Source organism: Schistocerca americana, chromosome 3 (genome assembly GCF_021461395.2).
Source record: "Schistocerca americana isolate TAMUIC-IGC-003095 chromosome 3, iqSchAmer2.1, whole genome shotgun sequence".
In the NCBI taxonomy this organism is placed as follows: Eukaryota; Metazoa; Arthropoda; class Insecta; order Orthoptera; family Acrididae; genus Schistocerca; species Schistocerca americana.
The window spans coordinates 896,558,783-896,585,045 of NC_060121.1; the positions used below are offsets into that span (position 1 = coordinate 896,558,783).

The following is a 26,263-nucleotide window of genomic DNA, read 5'->3' on the forward strand; positions in this document are numbered from 1 at the left end:
TCAAAATGAAATACTAGTCCAGTTTCTGTTAAGCCCCCCTCTAATTGGCCATATTTAAGTATTAAAATGAATAGCTTACGAAATAAACTGATCGATTCTATGTACATACCCACCGTACGACACACAATTAGTCTCTTGCTCATCAGCTAATTAAAAAGTATTAAAAATCTGCAACAGAGACGTTCGAACGCTGATTAGAACATTGATCTTGTTAAATAACAGAATCATTACAGTTTTCATTTACACCCATTTTTCTTTATCTCGTGTAGCACGTGGCAGGAAAGTAAATTAAGTGACGGCGTTGTTTACCGGCCCTGAGAGATCTAGTTAACTGCGGCTAAGACAACGGAGCAGGTCTAGTCCGTGAATTGGTTCGCGTTGTTGATCTTTCCGTGAAGAAAACAAACGTCTTACGACATTTTCCACGTATTTATCGCTCCCGTGGCGCCATCAGCAGCTTATCTTCCCGTTCAACGGTAGTCGATTCATTCCCTGTCAGCCGCTGACGAAATACTCGCCGCGTCTGGGCTGTTTGCATTAAGGACCTTCGGTTAACGTAAAGTGAACCTTGAGGGGGAAAACCGATACGTTTCAGAGCGTTATCCACGCACAGAGCAGCGCCTCCAAGTTCCACGTCAGTGGCAGGGTTTGGGGAAAGAGCGATGACGCGGCATTAGCGTGTCTGCCTTATCGATATGACGTGATTTGAAAGCAGCCGCTGTACAATACAGCCGGAGAGTGCTCAATGTCATTATCAACAGTTCCCATTCCTCTTCGATTGACGTGTGATGTGACTGAAAATGACAGTAGGTCCACGTTAGTGCAAGAAACTACGCAATTAGGTGTTAGCTCTACATTTTGAGATTTTGCATTACTCGGCAAAACGAACTAAAAACCGGGTCAGTGTGGCTACATCGCGGCGGCTGTGGACGAGCGGTTCTAGGCGTTTCAGTCCGGGACCGCGCTGCTGGTATGGTCGCAGTTTCGAATCCCGCCTCGGGGAATGGCTGTGTGTGATGTCCCTAGGTTAGTTAGGTTTAAGTCTAGTGGTCTGATGGCCTCAGATGCTAGGTCCCATAGTGCTTAGAGCCACAAATCGGTGCTTGGTCAAACTTATCGGCCGCTATGGCACCCGAATCGTACTGCGACAAGATCTGCGGGGAAGCGATGGATCAGAGTATTTTAAGATCTGTTCCCGTATTCTACTATCTGGGACACTGAAGGTTATTGCATGCCGTATCATTAAATCGCTGTAAAAGCTGCCACAACTACATTTAAATTTACAGTTGCTAGTCATGTCTGTTAATTCTGTGTACCACTGGCGGTAAGTCTGTCCCGAAGTCTGTACCGAAAGAACTGATGTCTAGCTGCAGCTACTTGGACTTGCTGGTCATAGTATTGAGATAATGCAACGATTACTTTGTCATAGCCGAGTTCGTCGGGAGACGCAGTTGCAAATAGTTTTTGCATTAACCTGAACACTGGGCCGGCCGGAGTGGCCGAGCGGTTTTAGGCGCTACAGTTTGGAACCGTGCCACCGCTACGGTCGCAGGTTCGAATCCTACCTCGGGCATGGATGTGTGTGATGTCCTTAGGTTAGTTAGGTTTAAGTAGTTCTAAGCTCTAGGGGACTGATGACCTCAGGTGTTAAGTCCCATAGTGCTCAGAGCCATTTGAACCATTTTTGAACCTGACCACTGGGCACCCCGCAATCGAAAGGAAGTATTGTCACTTTACAATACCTTGAACACGATGAACTTTCCGATGCGCTTGGAACTGAGTCAGGTATTCAATCCATTCCTCTTCTAGTGAGTTAAATTCCCGTATAGTGGTCGGCGGCACTTGTTGGTCTGGCTGGTTGTTCGGTTGTGGTTGTGCTTTAATTTTTAGGTCAAAAAAATGGTTCAAATGGCTCTGAGCACTATAGTACTTAACTGCTGAGGTCATCAGTCCCGTAGAACTTAGAACTACTTAAACCTAACTGACCTAAGGACATCACACACATCCATGCCCGAGGCAGGATTCGAACCTGCGACTGTAGCGGTCACGCGATTCCAGACTGTAGCGCCTAGAACCGTTCGGGCGCACCGGCCGGCTAATTTTTAGGTCCTTCGTACCTGGATCGAGACAGTACAATGAATTATAGTAATGAATACTAAATATCATACAAACTCTAGGCGCTTGAACATGGCTTTTTTCGTTAAAGGTCCGTTCATGTATTTTTTTTAACCGTGTTTCTTCTCTCTGTGTTTTACTACAAACGGACTTCGTAATGAAAGAGCACCCAAAGACGACGGTGGATCGAGCTGGACGACTTTTTGCTTAGAAGTACGGAATCTTCTGCCATGCCAAGTCACCCAACAATGTTAAAATGGCTAAAGATACAAAATAAAACATACGTAGGTTAGTAATAACAGTATATTCTCCAATAAAAACACAATTAAATTACGATACCTACATTGAGACTTGATTTATGCAATTACGAGTGCCGTTTGGTTGCAACTCGTGAATGTATTAATGAAATAATGTAGTATTAATGGCGGTGTGCCAAAATACGGCCGATCTGGACAAGACCTAGAAAACAAAAGGTGCCTCTTATTCTGCTAATAATCTGACGATCAAAAATTATCAAATGTTTCCAGCGGCTGCATACAATATTTATACAGCCGTGGGCTATCTCTATGCCTCAAGTTATTTCTTTATTTCATTACTTATAATTAAGTTTTCTGCTAATAAAAGCTCAGCATGCAAATGTGCCTTTAAACTGCCCCCTGAGTTGCGAGGCGAAAGGACACACCTGCAGGCGAGCAACTCACTCAAAAAGCACATTGCATACATAAGTGTACAAATACACATACATATCATATATAACATACATATCATAGTATAATATTTACACAAAAAAGATTTTCAATGTTTGAATGTCGCGCGTGCACCTCTAACAGTGATGTACTCAAAAGTGTCGGTGCACTTCACTATGGTAGATTTTCACGTACTCAGTTTGTCAGGCGGTATAAAAATGTTCGTACACAAGTAGTTGTGGCGTAGAACAAATGTCCGTTGACAAGTCTTTACGAAAACAATTCGTAACACGACTATACATTAACAATTTGTAAACAAAACAAACATAAATAGTTCATTACATCTATACACACAGCAGTATACCGTGAACACGCTTTCTCAATTATGCGGTTTTGCACACCAATTTCCTCATAGTTACAAGTTCAGCGACGTATAGAAAACGTCCACAAGTAGTTTCAGGTTATGCAAGTCTCATAACTTTTCATATATGGGCACATGTTACAAGTACCGATAACACATACAAGTGAGCATATATCATTAACTTTACCTAAATACAGATAAATAGAAACATGTTACATATAGATTAAAATTGAAACAAATGAGCCCTCAGTCACGTTTTTTTTAGTCTTATTTACCAGGTTTCAACACTTGTAAGAGTGCCTTCATCAGAATTTAGACATTTAAAGTAGTCTATAAGATAATTACAAATTTATGGGAAGAAGAAAAATTTTTATATAAAAAAGTGGACGTACTGACTAACAATACAAGACAGAAACAGCACTTACATGTCACGTATAAAATAAATAACAGGCCAGAAGGGCTTCAGTCACAAAATATTTAACAGGAATTGCCTTCTGGCCTGTTATTTATTTCATACGTGACATATCAGTACTGGCTCTGTCTTGTATTGTTAGTCAGTACTTACACTTTCTTATATAAAAAATTTTTTCTTCCCATAAATTTGTAATTATGTTACAGACCACTCTAAATGTCTAAATTCTGATGAAGGCATTCTTCTAAGAAGTGTTGAAACCTGTTAAATAAGACTAAAAAATTGTGGCCGAGGGTTCATTTGTTTCAATTTTAATTTATAAACGGTCACTGAACCAAGCAGCCTTGTTCAAACCTTATCACATATAGGTTTTTACATAGGTGCAAACCCATACAAACATATTACATATTGGCTTTACATGAACATAGAAACATTTTTGTCTTGTCTTCACACGAGTATGATTGGTCACATAGAAATATTTTTCATATAACTTGCATGGGGGCTTAATTATTAAATTTGAAAATCAGTTTTATTTTTCGTAGCTGTATGTCCGATTACGCTGTTTCGTAAACGGTTGGCCCTGATTAGTATTTGTACGCAATCTGACTGCATAGAACAACAACAAGAATGAAATGAAAATTTCCGTTAATACAATTAATTAATTAAGTCCCCAGTAACTATAAAACCTACGAAACCAAAGCACAAGTATAATTGTTCTGTATGTGGAAGTATGACTCAACGTACACATCTGGCACGGTTCTTCTTCAATAAGACAAGAAATTTCAAATACCATTTACACTGAAGTGTTAAAAAAATTAGAAATACTATAATTGCGCAAGAAAACCAGAATTACACTCTAATACAAGAACACAAGCCAGATGCTTTGTTGACTGAACCTGTAATGACGCATTATTCAGGACATTGAGATAATGAGAAAAAAAAAAGAAAAGGAGTTTGTTACCTTCATTTATATTGATGAAAAGCACTCTAATCATTACAATATCTCCACACCGACTCGCTACTACCACATCTCAACAAGAACTGACTACTGCCACATCTCGACAAGCACTCTTCACTACGACATCTTAGCAAGCACTGCCCTCCGCTATTTCTCAATAATCACTGCCAGTGGAGGCGGCGAAACAAAACTCTCTGGCGCTGTGGCTCAGTGTAGCCACCTTTCAAGCTTTACATAAGTTTACAATATTTACCGTATTTACAATCATTACAAGTTTAGATCCATGTTTTGCCTTTGCAAATGATGTCACTTGAAATAGACGAGCATTACACACGACATCCCACACCAGCAATAAGATCAAGGCCACAACTACAAATAAGCAAATAACAATAGCAATGAACAAACATCAAACACAAAAAATGCTCGCGACACGAGTGTATGTGTTCTGTGTAAGTACGGCCTTAGCTGCTCGTGTGTGTGTTCAGTGGTGAGATGCGTATCCAATCAGTTTCAAGGTGATAAGTGTAAGGGTGTAGAATGATTAGGTATTGATGTCAGTCAGTCGTTAGTAGTTGAAGACTGAGTATGCAGATAGTCAATCTCGTAGGCTGATAAATGTACTTTCTTCACACCTGTATAAAAGTTAATACAAAATTTGCTTTAAAATTTTAAATGGCTACTGTAAGTATTCGGGGAAGAAGAATCTCTTCTTTCTCCTTCTGGCGCTGGCAAGAACAGCTGAAATAAAACTCTTATACTACGTAGCTTCTCTGTAGAAGTACTGTGAGGTACGTGTATTTAATATATGAGGATATCTTAAGCATGAGCCATATACGTGTTTACTGTTGAGCATGGTATACTCTAAGATCACGGTGAGCATATAGTCGAATAATTCTGTTTGTTTTAGGATGCTGCAGCAGATATGCACCAGGGTGCAGAATGCTGACAGTGATATGAGGACCGTCGTACAGCAGACGCTACTTCGCTTTGCGCCGCTGTAGAGCAGACGACTTGTGAGTGCGCAAAAGCACTAACATTCCAACTTTAAATTCCTGCTTCCTCTTGACAGTGCATGCATAAGTTTTGTTCCTAATTTTGGCTTCCGTAGACAGCGTCGCTCAGGCTTCCCTTACCTTTTCGTCGTGTGTTGTTTGCTGAAAAGAAAATTTTGGTAACGGCGTTGTCTTCTTTGCGATCGAACATGAGCTCATTAGGAGTGTACGGAGTTTCATAAGCATTTAGGTTGTTGCGTACCTCTTCAAATAAAGATAAATATGTTACCCGATAGAAATGTAGGTTCTCATAAATCTGTTAATCTCACGGAACACACGTTTAGTGGGATTACACTGGGGACTATAAATTGAGATAAAAATACTCTTTTAATACTATTTCCTTTGAGAAATTTACGCCACTTGTACCCAGTATAGTATGCAGCATTGTCGGATAAAATAGCTTTTGGTTTTTCCCACGTGAGGAATGTAGTCACACGAGAAACGACGAATGATGGCAGACGCAGTGGCAGATCTTACAGCACACATTTTAACACGCTTCGAGAATAAGTCATAAAGTGCAAGAATAAATTTCAAACCACCACTGCTTGTGGGATGTGGACCACTTACGTCAGAACTTATAATTTCGAGAGGTTTACTGAGTAGAATAGAATGCAAATCAGTCTTGGTAGACAAGTTCAGCGGTTTAGATTTTTGACAAATCGCACATGTTTTGAGTACACTGTGTATCCTACGTCTCATATTGCTGAAGTAATAGTAGGTACAAAGCTTTGCTAGGCACTTCTTTGTCCCATAGTGCCCCCAAACAAAATGTGTGTGCCAATTAGGTTGCGTTCAGGATCCTTAGGAATACAAACACACTAAGTAGTGGCTGCAGGATGACGGCGATAAAATAACACATCATTATGTATCAAATATCGGTTAGACAGAGGATGGTCAGGTTGATTTGTGAATAAAACTCTTACCTTCTTCCACTGAGGATCAGATTTCTGCAACGTGACATATTTCTGTATAAGTCGATATAATACTGGTGATATAGCTTATCCTCCATAAGGGATATTCAGTAATCATTCACATTCTCTAGGTCAGAGTTACACTCATTCAAACCTTGAGGCAGACGAGACAAAGCGTTGGCAATGGTGTTTCCTTTACCCTTGATATATACAATTTCAAAGGAATAGTTTTGCCAAGATAAAGTCCAGCATGGTAATCTGAGATGTACAAGCTTAAAAGTTAACAGAAATGTGAGAGCTTAGTGGTCAGTATAAATTTTAGTGTGCTTAACATACAAGTAATAATTAAATTTCTTAAAGGCTCACACAATAGAGAGTGTTTCAAGTTCTGTGGTAGAGTAAGTGCGTTCACATTCACTAAGTGTGAGGCTCGCAAAACTAATAATTTTCACATTTTCTTGTTTCCCATTCTTTACAACTTGAAATAAACAATAGCCTAAGCCCTAGGCTGAGCCGTCACAAGTCCTAAAAAAATCTATATTAAAATCACGGTGATCCAAAATGTTTGCGTTAACCAAAGCATTCTTAATACTATCAAAGTCTTGCTGACACTGGTCAGACCATATCCATATTTGATTCTTTTTGAGTAGTTTCCATAGATGTTTGCTGTTTAAAAGTTGGTGTGGTAAAAATCGTCGAAAGAAAGAACAAAGTCCAAGGAAAGATTTCAATTGCTTTCTAGTCCGTGGACTAGGAAAATTCCTGATTAAATCTAAATTACCTGGGTCAGGTTGTATACCTTGAGCATTAATAATATGTACAAGATACTTAATTTCACTGCAAGCAAATTTCGACTTTTTGAGATTAGCTGTCACTCGAGCTTGTGCAAATTTATGCAGAATCTTTTGCAAAGAATCAATATGTTCAGACCAAGTCTTATTAGCTATGAGCATGTCGTCAATGTAGTGAGTGCACTGATTCAACCAATTCATCACCATGTACAGTATCTAATGCGGCGACAAATACGCCTGAACTGACGTTCAGACCGAAGGGAAGGACACAAAATTGATAGGTTCGCTCCCCGAATATAAAGGCAGTACACTTTCTAGAATCTGGAGTGATTGCGAATTACCAGAACGAATTGGTCACATCTATCCCAGAAAAATACTTATAATCTAAAAATTTCTAGAGCTGCTCTTCTAAATTCTCAGGTTTCGTGGGAACTGGTGAAATAATCTCATTAATTGCACGAACATAAAAAACAACTCTGATATTCCCGTTGGGTTTCTCTATAACAAGTAAAGGGCTGCAGTAAGGTGACTTGGAAGGTTCGATGATTTTCCAGTCTAACATTTGTTTCAACTCGTGCCACACAGTTGGTCGTTGGGATGGTAGCACATTACAGGTTTTGAGGAAGAAAATCTGGTGAGGCTTAACTTCTACTTTATACACATATGTGTTGATCACACCTGGTCGTTTGCTAAATATTTGTATACAGGGTGAGTCACCTAACATTACCGCTGGATCGATTTCGTAAACCACATCAAATACTGACGAATCGATTCCACAGACCGAACGTGAGGAGAGGGGCTAGTGTAATTGGTTAATACAAACCAAAAAAAAATGCACGGAAGTATGTTTTTTAACACAAACCAACGTTTTTCTTAAATGAAACCCCGTTAGTTTTGTTAGCACATCTGAACATATAAACAAATACGTAATCAGTGCCGTTTGTTGCATTGTAAAATGTTAATTACATCCGGAGATATTGTAACCTAAAGTTGACGCTTGAGTACCACTCCTCCGCTGTTCGATCGTGTGTATCGGAGAGCACCGAATTACGTAGGGATCCAAAGGGAACGGTGATGGACCTTAGGTACAGAAGAGACTGGAACAGCACATTACGTCCACATGCTAACACCTTTTTATTGGTCTTTTTCACTGACGCACATGTACATTACCATGAGGAGTGAGGTACACGTTCAACGGGCGTTTCATAGGACGTGGAGGATGCATAAATTGGCCAGCCCGTTCTCCTAATCTTACACCTCTGGACTTCTTTCTGTGGGCTACGTTAAAGGAAAATGTGTACCGTGATGTGCCTACAACCCCAAAGGATATGAAGCAACGTGTTGTGGCAGCCTGCGGCGACATTACACCAGATGTACTGCGGCGTGTACGACATTCATTACGCCAGAGATTGCAATTGTGTGCAGCAAATGATGGCCACCACATTGAACATCTATTGGCCTGACATGTCGGGACACACTCTATTCCATTCCATAACTGGAAACGGAAACCTCGTGTGTACGTGTACCTCATCCCTCATGGTAATGTACATGTGCGTCAGTGAAAAAGACCAATAAAAAGGTGTTGGCATGTGGACGTAATGTGCTGTTCCAGTCTCTTCTATACCTAAGGTCCATCACCGTTCCCTTTGGATCCCTACGTAATTCGGTGCTCTCCGATACACACGATCGAACAGCGGAGGAGTGGTACTCAAGCGTCAACTTTACGTTATAGTATCTCCGGATGTAATTAACATTTTACAATGCAACAAACGGCACTGATTACGTATTTGTTTATATGTTCAGATGTGCTAACAAAACTAACGGGGTTCTATTTAAAAAACGTAGGTTTGTGTTAAAAAACATACTTCCGTGCATTTTTTTGTGGTTTGTATTAACCAATTACACTAGCCCCTCTCCTCACGTTCGATCTGTGGAATCGATTCGTCAGTATTTGATGTGGTTTATGAAATATATCCAGCGGTAACGTTAGGTGACTCACCCTATATACTTGGACAAAACTTCATAAAGTTCATTTCGTTCATCATGTCAGACAGCTGTGGCTTCTGATAACGTATTTCTAATTAAAGTTTTCAAGACCTCAAACTCGGTATCAGGTGCGTGTGTCTGTGTGTCAACATCATCAAGTGTCCTGTATTAACTGAATCTTGTACCCTGTACAGTATTTATCGTGCATCAGAGTCCTGATATCCAGGTCAATTGAAATTTCACTGTCCTTATCTCTAAGTATACATGTAAGTTGGGAGAAGTCAATAGCGCTGTCCTTCTCGCACAATATGTCTAAACCTAAAATACAATTAGTTACCAGGTTTTGGACGGCGAGGAATGGCCATTGCACGATTCCATTACCTACCTTGACTGTCACAAATACCTGTTTCTTAACCCTAGAAGACTTATTGCCTACGGCAGTTCAAATTTTACAGTTCTGGACAGAATATTCTAGTATGGGTTCAAACTCAAACATTTTCTTCTAAAAATCGTAGGACAGGACACTAACAGCCACTCCTGTGTCCAGAATAATAGTAGTGGGTATACCACCCACAACACCAGTAGTTGAGGCAAAAGTAATTTCATTGGATGATGAACGACATTGTGTGTTCTCTTGTAACAGTTCATCAGACAAGTTTTCGTCATGATTATACTTTATGAATAATAATGCTTGCTGTATACAACTGTCAGGTACATGATCGTTGTACTGTTGCATAGTCGGTGTCAAATAATACATTTAAATTGAAGTCGCCCCCCAAATCTTCCACAGCCACGACCTGGGGCACAGACGTGACTGTTTTTAGTTTGACGTCGTCACATTTCTTGTTGGTGCAGGCACAGACTGAGGTGGAGTATTACTAGTTACTTCGACCGAACTGTGGCGGTCGTTGCGTTTTCATGTTTTGACTCACCTGCGGGTTCGTAGATACATTCCAGTTCTGAGTTTGCATTTGCGGTGGCGGCAATTGCCACTGGCATGCGTTATTGTTTTGCTGCGTTGGTGTCGCAGTGTTTTGATACTGGTCAGCGTAGTTGTTACTCCAGCTCTGTTGCTGGTTTGGTAGGGATTGACAGATATTTTTGTTTTTCTTAAAATTTTTGTTACTGTTCTGATAATTATTATTACCGTTGTAGTTGTTGCGCCGTCTCTTATTTGGACTGCCGCCAGTAGGATAAGAAGTGTTATAATTGCTGTTTGCGCTGTTTTGATCATATTGGTTCTGTCGTGTGTATACATTTGCCATTTGAAGCGGTTGATTCTGTTGGCTAGCCTGTCCAGCAGCAGCTAGCGCGCCGGAGTTGGGTTGGCTACCCTGCGTATTTCGCATGGCGCTGGTGTAAACATTGTAGCAATTGTTTTGCCGTACGGAACGCTGGTCCTCGTAAAGCATTTCAACAGAATGGCGCACTTTGAGAAAATGTGCAGAAGTTTTTCTTTGATATTAAACGGCAGTCTCGCTTTCAATGCGCGAAGGATGTCTCGCGTTGCAACCGGCTCGTCAAGAAAATGTCCCATATTTAAATATTTCTCCAAATACCGGCGCAAATTGCCGTGCTTAGGACTGAATCTGCCTATGAAGTCGTTCCTGTATAGATTGTGACCAAAATTTAGATAAAAAGGGCTCCCCCAAATTGTTCGTGTGTGACGCATCTGTCCGCTTCATTATACGCCCATACAGCTGCTCGCCTTGAATACAGCCGACAACATAAGCTTACGATCCGATCACTCCACGTTCGAGGAAATGCATTTCTGAAGGCTTTAAGAAAGATGACAGTATGTGCAGTTCTTTATTCAGGTATAAATGACTAAAATTATCTGTGTTTTGTGATGCTCTCCTCTTCCTTGGCATTATAGCAATGTTTAGTTTCAATATGATTACTGTGAGGTTCAACTGGCGAATGGAAAGGAAAATGTTGATAATTATCACAACCGCAGTGCAGTGAGTCATGTTGAGGTGTGTACTGTTGTTGTTGTTGTGAGTACATATTGTGCGGTGTGTATGCGTCATAAATGCACTTGTATTCATTGCCAAACTGTGTGTTTCGGTTGCTATTACCGTCATTGCACACTGGTTGTAGGTAATTGTCAAACCTGATTACGTGTTTGTTGTTATTTATAAATTCCGCGACAGTGTATTGGACAACAGCAGGCAATTTTTCTCCTAAGTCGACAACAGCAGGCAATTTTTCTTCTAAGCACTCGTCAAAATATTTGTGTTTTTTCTCTATCCAACTGTCAAATTCTGTATTGATGCATGAGAAATGGTTGTCAGTGCATAGTCTCACTTTATCAGAAAGCTGTTTGTCAAATGTGCCAACCTTGTTTCCGACAGCGGCAATACGCGTTTTTATTTCAGTATGCCCTGCCGGATAAGATGTAATCCGAGTAACTATAGACTCGCATGTTTTACTGAGACTGTTTACTTATTCTTGGATATCTGTCACATCTATATTTGTCTTTTCTTGTTGCAATGTAAGCTCTGAAAATTTCGCGTTGAGGTCGGACACGTGTCCAGTCAGTCTATTATTTATCTCCTCAACAAGGCTACTCAAAGTGTCGTTTGATGTTTTAAGGGCAGCTAAATCTGTTTTAATTTCATCTTGTCGTGATTTCATCTCGTCATGAGCTGTTTTCAAAGTGGCGCGTATATGCGTCATCTGTTGGTCGATACGTGCGTCAGTGTCCTGTTTATGTTGTGTCATTTGATTCATAATAGCATCGAACGTACTGGCAATATTAGTGATGTGCACCTGTTCCGCCCCCACCACGTTAGATATGACGTCAGACACCAAAATGGGTTCGGAACTAGATTTAGGCATATACTGGTGGACGATGTCACCAGAATAGTAATGATTTGTCGCTTGCTTGTATTCGAGTCAACCGTATTATTTAATGGCGTGTCAGACCAACGCCACCTAGGAACAAGGCCTCACATCGTGAGTCTAAGGAGCCTGTGACGTCACGGGTAGGGGTCTGAGAAGCTAGGTACCGACTACCGACACACGTGATTCGTAGCGTTTCCATATTGTACTTTGTGCTGTTCGTGAGTGGTTATTTGATCTATGCTCAGTTACGATGCCCCGAAGGTGTTGTATGCCGAATTGCAGGGGCAATTACGATAATGGACCTAAAGTCAGTGTATTTTATTTTCCATCTGACGAGAATTTAAGACGAAAATGGTTATCGGCTGTTCACAGACAAGACTGGAAACCGAGTAAGCACTCTGTTGTAAGTATCAGTGTATTTGTTTGGTTAGTGTGTCGTAGTTACTTGAAATGTAGTACAGCTAAACAAAATACAGTAAACAGAAGAACGTATTTATAATCTCATACCTCATTAATTTTCGTTATATGTTTTAAAGAGAACTGTATGCTTGTTTTTAGATATGTGAACCGCATTTCAACAAGGACGATATTTTAAACAGTACCAGCATGTATGACCCGAAAACTGGTATACTCTTGACAGCACCGTTGGATCGTCGACGCTTGAGAAAAGGTGAGTTACGAAACACGCTCTTAGTAAAGTACAGTGGCATAAGAACTATCTTTATTTCACTTATATGCTGTGAGATCGGTTTCATACTTCGTTATTAATTTTTCAGATGCAATCCCATCGAAGTTGCCAGGATGTCCATCTTACTTGTCGAGTCATCAAATTGCAGTACGAGAGGATCCAGAAATTCGTAGGGGGCGTTTAGAAAATCGTGCTCTTCAAATTGCTATCCAAGAAAGTGTGGACACACATGCGAAAATGATTGATGCGATATCGTTCGATAGTTTAGAACAAATGAAAACAAAGTTGAGTGAATGTGAAAAGCACAGTGACTGGGTAGTGGTAAACAAATCTGACAGTGTGAGCCTAGTGTTACTAAAGCATAATCCTTACCCAAGAATTTTTTGCCACGTAGTTATAAGCAGTGGTTTATTACTCAGTGTCTTCAATAATGATATTGAAGTGAAATGTATTGGAAACATGAAATTTCCCATGAAAGTAAACAACATACAGGTGGTAAGTGATGTTCTTAAGAACATTTATCTTCTGTATAATAGTTCTGAGGCTCCTGTAGATAACATTTTGTCTTAAATTGACCAGTTATTGCAAAATTTTTTAGAAAAGTTACCAGGAAACGAAACTAAAATTACATTTTTGAAGGAACAGATTTCATTTTTGAAGTGCAGAAGTTCAACTCAATTTAGGTATGATACTAACTCTATGATAATGTGGTCATTAGTACATTCTATAAGCCCACATGCTTACAAATTTTTGAGGAACACTGACAGTTTTTCTATGCCTAGTCCTAACACCCTTTCAAGGCTTTGTAGTAAACTCTCAACAAATCCTGTCATTGAGCAACAGGGTCATCAGTTTATGAGCTACATCACAAATAAAGTAGGTACTTTATCCTCAGATGATAAAACTGTGCTCCTGTTGATGGATGAAATTCATCTAAAGTCTCAGCTTGATTACAAAGCTGGAAATGTTGTAGGATGTGCCTTTAACACTGAAAAATTTTTGTGTGTAACCAGCGCCTATGTTTTTATGGTTCAGAGCATGGAATCACCTTACAAGGATGTGGTATCTGTTCTGCCAGTTCATACTATTCAGGGTGATGTTCTGTTCTCTTACATTAAAGCAGTCATTGTTAAATTAGAAGCAATTGGATTTGAGGTGGTTGGTATAGTAGCAGACAATAATACAATTAATGAGAAAGCAATGTCTAAGTTTTCTACTCCTCCAGATGTGAAAATAAAGTATGATCACCCTGTACAGTCTTCTCCAAATCGCCCATTGTATTAGTTTGTGGACACTGTCCATATTTTGAAATGTATCCGCAATAACTGGTTTAACCAAAAGGAGCAGATCTTGTGTTTTCCTGACTTCAGTGACAGTTTGAACGGAGGTTTGTCTTCTGTTGGAGCACTGAAAGAATTGCACTTGATAGAAAAAGATGAACTATTGCAATATGGCAGTTCCTTAACCTTGAAGTCTCTATTTCCTAACTCAATTGAGCGCCAAAATGTCAAGTTAGTGTTGCGTATTTTCAGTGATACGACAGTTGTTGCTTTGGACACATTTGGTTCAAAGAAAGCAATTAGCAACTGGGAAAGTACTGCAACATTCATAAAAATAATAAATCGTTGGTGGGATATTGTAAATGTGAAAACATTACTCAAGGGACAGAGGTTAAGAAATATTTTCCAAGAACCTGTGACTAGTAAATCCCGTCACATACAAGAATTCTTACAGTGCTTCATCTCATGGTTATGTTCTTGGGAAGAGTGTAGTGATGAAAGAAAACTTACTCGGGAGACACATAGCGCTTTGAAACACACAACTGCTGCTTTGATAGACTTCAATGACTACTGGCTTTCTGAGAAAAACAGATCATATTTGCTGTTAGGAAAAGTACAGACAGACAGTTTAGAAGACAGGTTCAGCAAATACCGCCAGCTATGTGGGGGAAATTATCATGTTTCTCTTAAGACAAGTTTTTGAAACTGAACAAAAACTAAGGGCACAGTCTATGTTTTCCCTTGTGCTTCGGTCGAAAGTAGTTGGGGATGTTGTTATTAAGACCACTGATGTTTTTTCTACTCATACTGAAATTCAGGGATTAAAAGAAACATCAATACCATAATTTTGAAATGTAGCAGTAGATGAAAATGATGTTGATGGAATAGATGAGAAAACTTGGCCACTGTTGCATTACATAGCAGGTTACTGCTCAAACCAAGCTATTAAAAAAAACCATTGTGAATATTGTAAGGTATTCCTTACTACAGATGAAATGAAGCAGAGTGGTGATGATTTGATTATGGTAAAAGACAGAGGAGGGTTGACATATCCTGCAGATGATGTAGTAGTGTGTGTGACATATGTCTATTTAACTCTACAGAAAATTCTGAAAGACCAGGAAATTTTATTTTTAGAACAGGCAAATCAGAGAAATGTACTTGTGAAGGTAGCATCCCACAATATTCCCAGCAATCTTTTTTATGGGTTTCACTGTAAAAATAAACACCCAATTGATTCAGTCATGAATTGCATACTGTTTTGCTGTGCAAATGTTTTGCTAAACAATTACACCAAGAGGAGAAATGATGAAACTACTGTTAAAAATGTAACTGTGTACAAAAGATTGAAAAAATGTTAAATTATACTGTTTGGGGGCTTGGGAAGATGATGTGAAATAAATGTTTATTTCTATTTTCTGTTTTTATTTCATGCACAGTATCCCATACATCTTGTTGGTAAATGTTATGTATTCTGCTCTCTTCGATATGGTGCAGCCGTAAACATGAGGCTTTGCTACAGATTACTTTGTTACCACAAATTCTCTGTGAAACCCCAATCTCAGAGAATTAGGGGAATAGTCTTTTCTGTTCATCAGTAAATATATAATTAATGCTGCTCCTGCTCTGTGGTTGACAAGTTTTTCTATATATTTTTGTCCAGTCAGTAAATTAATTATTCTCACAAGGAGAACAATTCATTGCTAGTATTAGCATGCTAGTCTGCCATCATCATAAGTAAAAATTAATCTGCAGAACAGGTCCAGTCTGTCAATACAACCAATATTTCGGGGAGGAGGGGGGGAGGACAATACATAACTTAAGCCATTCTTCATTTGAGAGAAATTGATAATGTTTTTGGAGTTTGGAATAGCAGTGCTTTTTTTCCTCTGGGACAACATTAAATAGTGAATAGTAAAAGAATTTAATTGTCATTTAGCTATTGCAGCAATAGACAGTCAAATTACAAATGTTTAAAAAGTATACAGCATGTATACAAAAATTACTTTACACAAATTAAAAAACAATGTTACAACAGATTTTCCATAAAGTAAAATATTCAAGCTAAAACGATTTGTGTAGTACATCTTAAATTGAAATCATTAAGGAAATTATGGTACACTCACTGAGCAGTTATCACTGTGATATTTACACTCATACATTCAAGTGAGTAGGGAGGATTTACCGATAACCAACTGTACTACTTGTGGTTGAATAAATCAAATAAAGCTTCTACCCATTCTAGAGGCAGTTTGTTAAACAGCTTCATACTCACTACATTGCTGTTCTATGATTTAGATAATCTGCAGTAAGGTATGTGAAGATGCCTACTATTTCTAGTTCTGGCATTACTGAAGATTGGGATACCACTCATCTGCTTTCACAAATGGCACTATAGATGACATTTTAAATTTTTACAACGCTGTAATACCCATTGCCAATGATCAGTGTATCAAATGACAAGTATTTTAATTAAAAGATGGGGATCAGTATGTGAATGGATCAGTTTGTACAATAAAAAGTAATAACAGGTTCTTAAGATGTGTCATTACATGAAGCTGATGGGTGGTGTCCCATTCTTCAGTTAAACCCCAGTTCCATGAGAGTGTAAATCCTGCCTAAGCTGGTATTCTGCTAAGTTAGTCTTTGCATACAGTAGAACAGTGTAAATGTGCAAGTTTATAACAGTTAATATTTTCAATCTGATAAACAATGGCTTACAGTGGGCAAGTCTGTCAGAGTTTGTAATAATTCTAAAGTGTGGTTCCCATGTCAATTTATAATACCTAATAACTTAACACTACCTAGTCTTCTACTGGCAGATCTCTTAAACTAAGTAGTATGTAGAAGGTTCAGTGAAGTTTGCACAAGTTTCTGTACGGTAATGTTTTCTTAAGTATAAAACTGTAGATGACTGCCAAATGAGGTATCTATCATACGAAACTAGAATTTGACATAGTCCCAGAGTACCTGCTTCGATTCATTGTCAGTCTTTCCAATTACGGTACCTCATTTTCAATTAAATTATGCAAGGTGACTTACACTGTGAAAATAGTGCTGTCAGAGTTATGGAATTAGAAATTCGCATTTTCAAAACGCGAGTGACGGAAATTACGAAAAAGTATTTTCACCTTTGGAGCTATAGTTTACGAAATTTGAACTATTTTATTCTCCAGTGAGAAGGAATAGCGTTTGTTTACAGATTTGTGTATAAAACACTATGAGTAGTCTACCAGGAAACTGTTTAATGTTTTCATATACGTGGCGCAGAGCCTAACAAACCGCTCGGTATTTCAGACCCCTAGTCGTGACGTCACGAGTCGCGCTGTGAGGCCTTGTTCCTAGGTGGCGTTGGTCAGACTCGGATTGCCTCTGTGTTTGCAGTCTCTGGTTGCCCATCTTTGCTAATTGTTTTCTGGTCAATGCCATGCCACACGTAATGTATGACAAAATAAAAATTTAAAGTCGTTTGTGAAATCAGAATAAATGTAAAAATTAATCTCGCGATGCGATAATGTCTGAACAAGAAAATAATTGTCGTAAGTAATGGTGGAATGTTGAACACTAATGGCTGCACGCCATATTACGTCGCACAGAACTAAAGTCGGCCATATTGTGAACTGATAAAACAGTATTGTTGCAGTGTATGAATAATGAAAATAATTTTGGAAACCGCGATGTAGCTCAAAATCACTGCTACGGGAACGGAAAATTGTGATAGAGCTACCAAGCAAACTACGGTAATAGAAAGCGCTTGGGCAAGATTGCTGATGTAAAGATGCGGTGCTTTACGTTGTATCCGCGACTGCAGCGAATTTCAAGTGTCGACATCCGATTCGTCTTACTTCAATGTATTCCACTGGTCTCGTATCTAGTTTGTAGAAACCAATAAAGATGTAACAAATGGAAGACAATATAGTACATGTAACAATGCGTCCAGACCACGAAGTCGCCAATTTAATTTTTAGGTCGTTCGTACCTGGATCGAGACAATACAATGAACTATAGTAATGAATATTAAATATCATACAAACTCTCGGCGCTTAAGCATGGTTTCTTTTGGTAATGATCCGTTCATGTATTTTTATCCGTGTTTCTTCGCTCTGTGTTTTACTACAAGACAGCACCCGAAGACGACGGTGGATCGAGCTGGACGACGTTTTTCTTAGAAGTACGGAACCTTTTGCCATATCAAGTGCCGGCCGCTGTGGCCGAGCGGTTCTAGGCGCTGCAGTCTGGAGCCGAGCGACCGCTACGGTTGCAGGTTCGAATCCTGCCTCGGGCATGGATGTGTGTGATGTCCTTAGGTTAGTTAGGTTTAATTAGTTCTAAGTTCTAGGCGACTGATGACCTCAGAAGTTAAGTCGCATAGTGCTCAGAGTCATTTGTACCATGTCAAGTCACCCAACAAGGACTAAAGATACAATAGCAAAACATACATATGTTAGCAATAACAGTATATTCTGAAATAAAACACAATAAAATTACGACACTTAAATTGAAACTTGAATTATGCGAATACGAGTGCCATAATACGTCCGATCTGGACAAGACCTAGAAAACGAAAGTTGCCTCTTATTCCGCTAATAATCTGACGATCAAAAATCATCAAATGTTTCCAGCGGCTGCATACAATATTTATACAGCCGTGAACTATCTCTATGGCTCAAATTACTGGTTTATTACGTTACTTATAATCATGTTTCTGCTAACAAAAGCTCAGCATGCAAATGTGACTTTAAAGTGCGGTCGACGCAGCTAGTGGAGCCAGTAGCTGTTGTACCATCGTCTGCAAGGCACCAATTTGTTGGTTCTGAAACGTAAAAGCTCGTGTTAGATCCGTCACATTGGCCGTCTGCGGCTGAGGCGCGGGGGTAGGAAGTGGAAGGGGAGGGAAGTGCATGGTTTACACAAATACATTATATCAAAAAACAAGCAAAGCTTCTGAAAAGAGAAAGTTGATTAGGTCTGCGGCTCCCCTCCTGGAATACATGGAAGAACAAAACAACAATTAGAAACACTTGAACACGACCAACCCTGCGAGCTAAAACACAAACAAGCAAAATCTTCAGCCAAGTTGACTATCTTCTATCGCCACTGCATTATCCCCATCGCCACTGTTGCATCCCATCCTCGTCGCCACTGCAGTATCCTTGTCACCACTGTAGAGTCTTGTACTGTAAGGAAGCAAAGAACAGGATGTTGTTATGGGTGGCCAGTGCGCTCTTCCTAAAACACAAATGCACACATGGATTAATATGGTTCTTTATTTACATGAACTTGAAGTATTTACTTATCTTATGTTTTGTGGGACAAGATCGTCAGTAATAGTCCTCTTACAGACTGTATAGGTAATCTTGCTAGTTCAAACTTTAGTCTCATTGCTAGTCCCGCTATGGTCTCTCTAATCTGGTCGCTATGTACTACCATAGCCCGCGATGTGAACTGTGCCCGCTCTACGATGAACTGACAGACGCCGAACTCAGTGAGTGAATCAGTGAGCTCTTCCAGTCAGCGGCGGCAGCCTAAATATTTGCCGTCGAGAAGGCGTTGGCGGTATTTTGCTTGTCGGTGTGTCTTTGGCCTCTTTTGTGATAGGCGCGCTTGATCCAGCAGCTACAATCGATCTTCGCGTTACATCTTAGCCGACCAGAGTGTGTTGGCGACAGATTAGGAGTGTTCTATGCACTGTGTGTTCAGACACTGCCCAGAATTGAAGTCTGATGTTGGTTCCATCACAGGTCGCCGCCTGTCTTGATTTACCAGTCAGCTGATTCTACGACGTCCGTCATCGGTCATGAGTTCAAAATGGCTCTGAGCACTATGGGACTTAACATCTGAGGTCATCAGTCCCCTAGAACTTAAACTAGCGGTCGCGCGGTTCCAGACTGTAGCGCCTGGAACCGCTCGGCCACTCAGGCCGGCTATTTACACACTCATGATTTCGGCTTCAAAGTGCCATTATCAACTGTTTTCAGAAAGCAGGTTAGGCAATAACAGTGAAATACACAGGCCAGAATAAAAAGATTAAAAATGAAATCACATCTATACATCGAAACCTTCCAGTATGTAAGGTAATTACAAAACAGTGACTGTTAATTAAAAACTCGATAGTCGATAACATATGCGCAGTGGAACCTCAATGGCACTTCCTCGTGGCTTCTCTGTTTGAAGTGCTCGTTTTACTATGGGTGAGCCCGCGGAAGAAGGCCCATTCTCCTCGCAGCTGGTGGCCGGCGCACTCGATCTCACGCAAGCTGCTGCGGCACTCGACGCTGCTCAAACTAGGGTCCTGAATACATCAAATGAGCTTTCAGGTTAAATACATTCTCTTCATTCAGCAGTAGTTGTATTGTATTGTATTTTAACCGGGGGCCTAGAAACGAAGGAGAGGCTCCGTCCCCGCCGCAGCCGCAGTGGTCCACAACCCCACGACGGCTAGCGCAGTCCACTTCACCCCACCGCCGCCCCACACCAAACCCAGGGTTATTGTGCGGTTCGGCCCCCGGTGGACCCCCCCAGGGAACGTCTCGCACCAGACGAGTGTAACCCCTATGTTTGCGTGGTAGAGTAGAGGTGGTGTACGCGTACGTGGAGAACTTGTTTGCACAGCAATCGTCGACATAGTGTAGCTGAGGCAGAATAAGGGGAACCAGCCCGCATTCGCCGAGGCAGATGTAAAACCGCCTAAATACCATCCACAGACTGGCCAGCTGACCGGACCTCGACAGAAGTTCGCCGGGCGGTTTCGTGCCGGGGACCAGGCGTTCCTTCCCACTCCGGAAGGCTGTGTGTCAGACCGCTCGGCTAACCGGGTGGGCTTATTTTCTTTACTTGCTCTTGCACTTAATTTTCTGTAAGTGAGAGCCAATGCAAGAAGACTGGCGACAGAAAACAATCGAATCCGAGATAACAAAATATGAGTTAGTTTGCCTTTATGTAACGCTTTTAACAGAAATAAGTTTCTTTTAAATATATTTTTGAATATTACATTTCTCTTTCTTTTTCTCTCTATCTACATACATAAAAGGTAATAAATTAAGAGGGACGTTTTTAAGGTTATTTTTTTTTTTGCTATTACAACATCATGTCTCTCTCCCCCTCTACTGTTATTCCCTGTGTACTCCCAAAAATAGGTAAAAGTATTCTTTTAATATTTATTCCCCCCCCATCTCTCTTTCTCTGACTTGTCTTTTACTCCAACCTCCCAAAAGTAATGAACAAATCAACCAGTCACTGTTCAAATTCAAGTTTTTCTTTTAACCGCAGTCCACGTCACCCCTCCGCCGCCCCACACCGAATCACTCTTTCAGGATTATTGTGTGGTTCGGTCCCTGGTCGGTGGACATCCCGCCCCCACACCCCAGGGAATGTCTCACACCAAACGAGTGTAACCCCTATGTTTGCGTGGTAGAGTAATGGTGGTGTACGCGTACGTGGAGAACTTGTTTGCGCAGCAATCGCCGACATAGTGTAGCTGAGGCGGAACAAGGGGAACCAGCCCGCATTCGCCGAGGCAGATGGAAAACCGCCTTATTACGGTTGCCTTTTTTGTGTACGGTTGCCTTCTTCCGCAAGCTCCCCCATAGTAAAACGAGAACTTCATACAGAGCAAGCGCCATTAAAGTCTCACTCCGCATGTGTTATGAGCAATCGAATTTCCAATTAACAGTTAGATGTGACATCATTTTTAAACGTTTTATTCTGGCTTTTACACAATTGTCTGTTATTTACTTTGCCAGCTAAGTGCCTCCCATTGTTTCTCTTTGCACCTTTTATGTGAATTTCACGTATGGATCTAATTTCACATATTGTATATTAGTTCTCGTTTTATTTTGTGACGCTCAAGTTACCACGTGAAGTAATTTTAACTAATGAGTACGCATGCTGCATTTTAACTATTATATTTACGATACTGGTTACTCACGTTCTCTATCTATAGCCTACTGCCCTCTGCTGGTCTCAGCCATTTGTACAAATACCAGACGCGTGCTGACCGTCACCAGCGCTTACTATGTGCCCATATGCATAGATTTTGACGTTGTTACGTACATTAGAAAATTTTATGGTATGTATGGCTGGTATGCATGGATGTTAATTATTAAATATTTTATTTTCTTATGCATCATCAGGCCTGTAATAGATTGAGCTTCAGTTAACTAAACGTATCTGGTTACACCCCTGTTTTTTATTTCCTAACTGATCTGAAGGTAGCAGTAGCAAAAACTGGTAATAGTGGATTATAAAAATAAGTGGTAAAGACGAACTTTTACGAACAATGTGCCACAATATGATGGCACACAAATTTACAGACTTTATGTCTTCAATTGATAAAGAAATCTGGTCTGTGTCAGTATCATTGATTCTTTCCCTACCCCGCCTTCTGAGCGAAAAGTTTCACTGCTAAATACAAAAAGAGGCATCTATTCCACTTTTCTCTAGAGCTTCCAAGTAACTTTCAAAATGTGTGTACACCTTGCAAGAATATTCCGATAGCATAACAAATAACGAATACTTATCTCTTTGTGTAGTACCATTTACTGCAAACGTTCTTTAGATATCTTGAAATGTTTGTGAAATACGAGGAGTATCAGCTGTACATGAGACAACCTTATATACAAAAAGTTTACTGATTTCATGAATTTCCATAAGCTTCGAAATATAACAGGCAGTTTTCCATCATGGTTTCCTAGTCCATCACAGTGATTCATAACTCGTAAGGCCAAATAACAGAAAAACAGACTGCCTAAGTTATATAAGAATACTAAGAAAAGTTAAGCACTGGCTCATTTCCATTCGTCTTTGACGTCGTAAGGATGAGTCATGTCCCGTGACTCACAAGGGACTCCTCATAGCAAAACTCTTCTCAAACGATTAACACTCAGTCGTCAACATTTCTGCAGTATTTGAAATGCAGGGAAGTAGTGCATTCAATGATTACAGCGTTTCCTTTATTTAGTCACTACATTTCTAGATGCAAAGCGGTTACCACCAATTAAAAATAAACTTTTTTTCTAAGCATTTTGAACATGGCCATGGAAGTTCCGCTACTTTAGCATTACTTGGAATTAAATGACACCGGCAATGCATTTTTATTTTTATTTCTGATTACGAGTGGTTTCAGAAGGGAAGACCAGTGGTTACGTAAACAACATTGAAAAACAGGGTATAATGGAATAAGTAATATGAAAAAGAAAGTAACAACAAACATCGTCAAAACAAGCATAGTAAAATAAATAATGTTGTATAATAACTCACCCACAAATAACATCAAAACAGCACAAATAATGTTGTATAGCGACCCGTCCAAATAAGAAAAACAATAACAAGTGTACAACTGCAGGTATATGTAAAATCGGTTCTGCTGATTGGAAAGCTTTTTACATCGGCCAAAGAGGCTGAAACTTCAAAACCAGATACAAAGAACATAACGAAACAGGAAGAAAAAACGCAGAGGATAAATCCACCTTCGTTTCCCACCTAATGACAGAAGGACACAGTATTACTAATGTTGACAGCAATCTTACTATTTTTCAGGAAGTAGAGAAGCGTACTCAAATCCTGGAAGAGTGATGTGCACCACAGTAAGCACACAATTGTTAACGAATAGAAAAACTTTCAAATATCAGAATGTCTTCGATGTATTGCAATGTATATGAATCTAGCGGCGTCACTTATCGTTACATTTTGTGTGTTTCACTTCTTATAAACTACAGGCCACACTCAGTACGTCAGGTTTCATGTCGTGTAAATATCTTCATTGAGTATAGAGATGTATTTACTGATTACAGTTGTTTGTATCGCTGGCTTTCCAAGCTTGGCTTTTCTTTCGCCTTAGGATCTCTGGACGTCGTTTGTTTTCTATGTCGTTTTCGTATTACAACTACTGGAGGAAGAAGTTAATGGGTGCCATGATAGGAGAATACGGGTTCAGGGAAAATCTGATAGCCCAAAGAAGCATCATGTGTGACTGTGTGCAGTGCAGAATGAGTTGGTGTTGTCGCGTAGCAGACACACATTCTTGGACAGCTTATCCCGACCCTTCGCCTTGACAGCCTCTAGCAACCTCGTCAAATATCGGTGGTATGCTCCTGTGATGCTTTTCCCTTTGCGAGCATAATCTTTTAGCGTCACACCTTTACAGTCCCATAAAATACTGAACATCTCATTACCTGATGATGATTGGATCTTCGACTTTTTGGTGGTGGGGATGTACGTGTTTCCATAGGTTGCTTTGGTCCTCTTTCCCGGGTTCGCAGTGACACACCCAGCACTTGTCCATGGTGATTATGAGCCCAAATAATTCATCCAGATTAGCCTGACACAGGTGCGACACTTCAGCTGCTTCCTCGGTTCGACGGACACTTTGAAGGGATGTGAGTATCCGCTGAACTAGAGGTGGGTCTGTAGCACTACCGACAACTACCAAATTAGCAATACACCCACAATGTTGCTCCTGTTAAAGGACACTTATTTGGTTGTGATCGTGCGTAATGGAAAGCTATCTGCCTATTTTTGCTTCTACAGAGATTTCTGTTGAACGGAAGCAGTTGCAGAACAACTGGAATCGAACCATGGTTCTATTAGTAATAAAGTAAAATGCAATTACGTAAATGGAAACGGACGCAAGCCTAACTAGGCAAAGTTGTACCATGCACTGACATGGTCCATTAAAGAAAGTTAATTATTGGGACTGACTTTATAACATTACCTGCCAAACAGAACATTCAGTCCTGTCATGGGGAAAGCCAAATACAACACTATACTGCATCGCGTGTTGTATCAACATACAGTGTATTACCAATTATGGTATTACGAGCAGTAAATGTTAACCTTTGGAAGGATTTGAGTAAATTGACGGTGAGTTACCTAATGGGTTTGGCTTATCGAACCTGAAATTAGTGCTATAGAAGAAACCAGAAAGCTAAAGATTGAAATTTGGAAAATGTTTTAAGTAACCAAGTTTGCTTAAATGAAATAAAAACGGTCGCCAGCCTAATTAGGCATAGTAATGTGAAACATTACTTTTATATAATCTGTATAGATTTATGATAAACGAAAGCTACTTTTACTTCTTTCCTAAAAAAGTGCAATGAACTCTACTATAAACAGACAAGTGGTACAGTGATGCTAGCAGTTATAAATAGTATACGCAAGCTCTCATACAAACAGTTAACGGCTTATTTCTTCTCAATATATGAATTATGTGATCACCAAAAGTTATGAAAGTCAATATTAAACCAGAAATGGACATGGACTTAATCCTATTTCAACAGTTACTTTCCATATAGCACAAATATAATTAAGTCACTTGCAATAGGATTTTTACACTCATTAAGAAGTAATATTGTTTCTATTTTTTTGGATAAGGGCAATTACTGTAACTTTATCTTCAATTAGCAAAATTGTTGGTAGGGACTCTCAAACTGCTTTCCAAAGTACACAAAATTCAAAATTTACTTCAACTACAATTAATACATTCATTATGCAAGTAGGTTTATTTATTTTATGCAACTCAAAACTGGGGACCCTTAAACTGTCCAATACCATAAAGCAAACTGAACATACTTTTCTGAGACAATTTGTAAGGTGCAAATTTTGGTACTATTCTTCCACTAATTTCACTCACCTTGCATGGTTTTTGAAACAGTTAATGCCGACAATTTTCTCTATATAATTTTGAGTATGACTTCAAGTGCATTCACACTCTAACTTCAAAACAATGCGCTATCTTATTGCCATTAACACAACCAGTAATTTTTACTAGCAGAACTTAACGCAGTTAATCTTTAAAGCACAAACACTTTGAAATAAAGCAAATAAATCATTATGGAGGATTTCGTATATGAAATACTAACCTCCTCCCTCAACTTTAATTGAAACCACAGTATCTCTAGATATCTTTTTGCATTCAGAATTGTGCAAATAATCTATCATTTATTTTCATTAGATTTTAACAACAGGATACTCAGATGGAGCTATCATGGGAGGAAACAAATCAAGGATCGGACACAAGAATCACATAATATGCCTGATTATTGCAAATTAAACAACACTTCAATGTACTGGTTCATACGTTCCCTACAGAATCTATTTACTGCCAGTTTTGAAAAGCTTCAGATCTAGAATGTTTTGTGGACCTAGTTCTCTCTTACTGCTCGGGTATTCCAATCGAT

At 39.7% G+C, this 26,263-nt stretch overlaps 1 long non-coding RNA gene across 1 annotated transcript; it reads left to right on the forward strand.

Annotated features, from left to right (window-relative positions):
* The first annotated feature begins 12,384 nt into the window (after positions 1 to 12,384).
* LOC124607476 lies at positions 12,385 to 13,119 on the forward strand. Its single transcript, XR_006978837.1, has 3 exons — positions 12,385 to 12,522; positions 12,678 to 12,789; positions 12,896 to 13,119. It is a non-coding gene; the product is annotated as an uncharacterized LOC124607476 (long non-coding RNA).
* Positions 13,120 to 26,263: the final 13,144 nt, after the last annotated feature.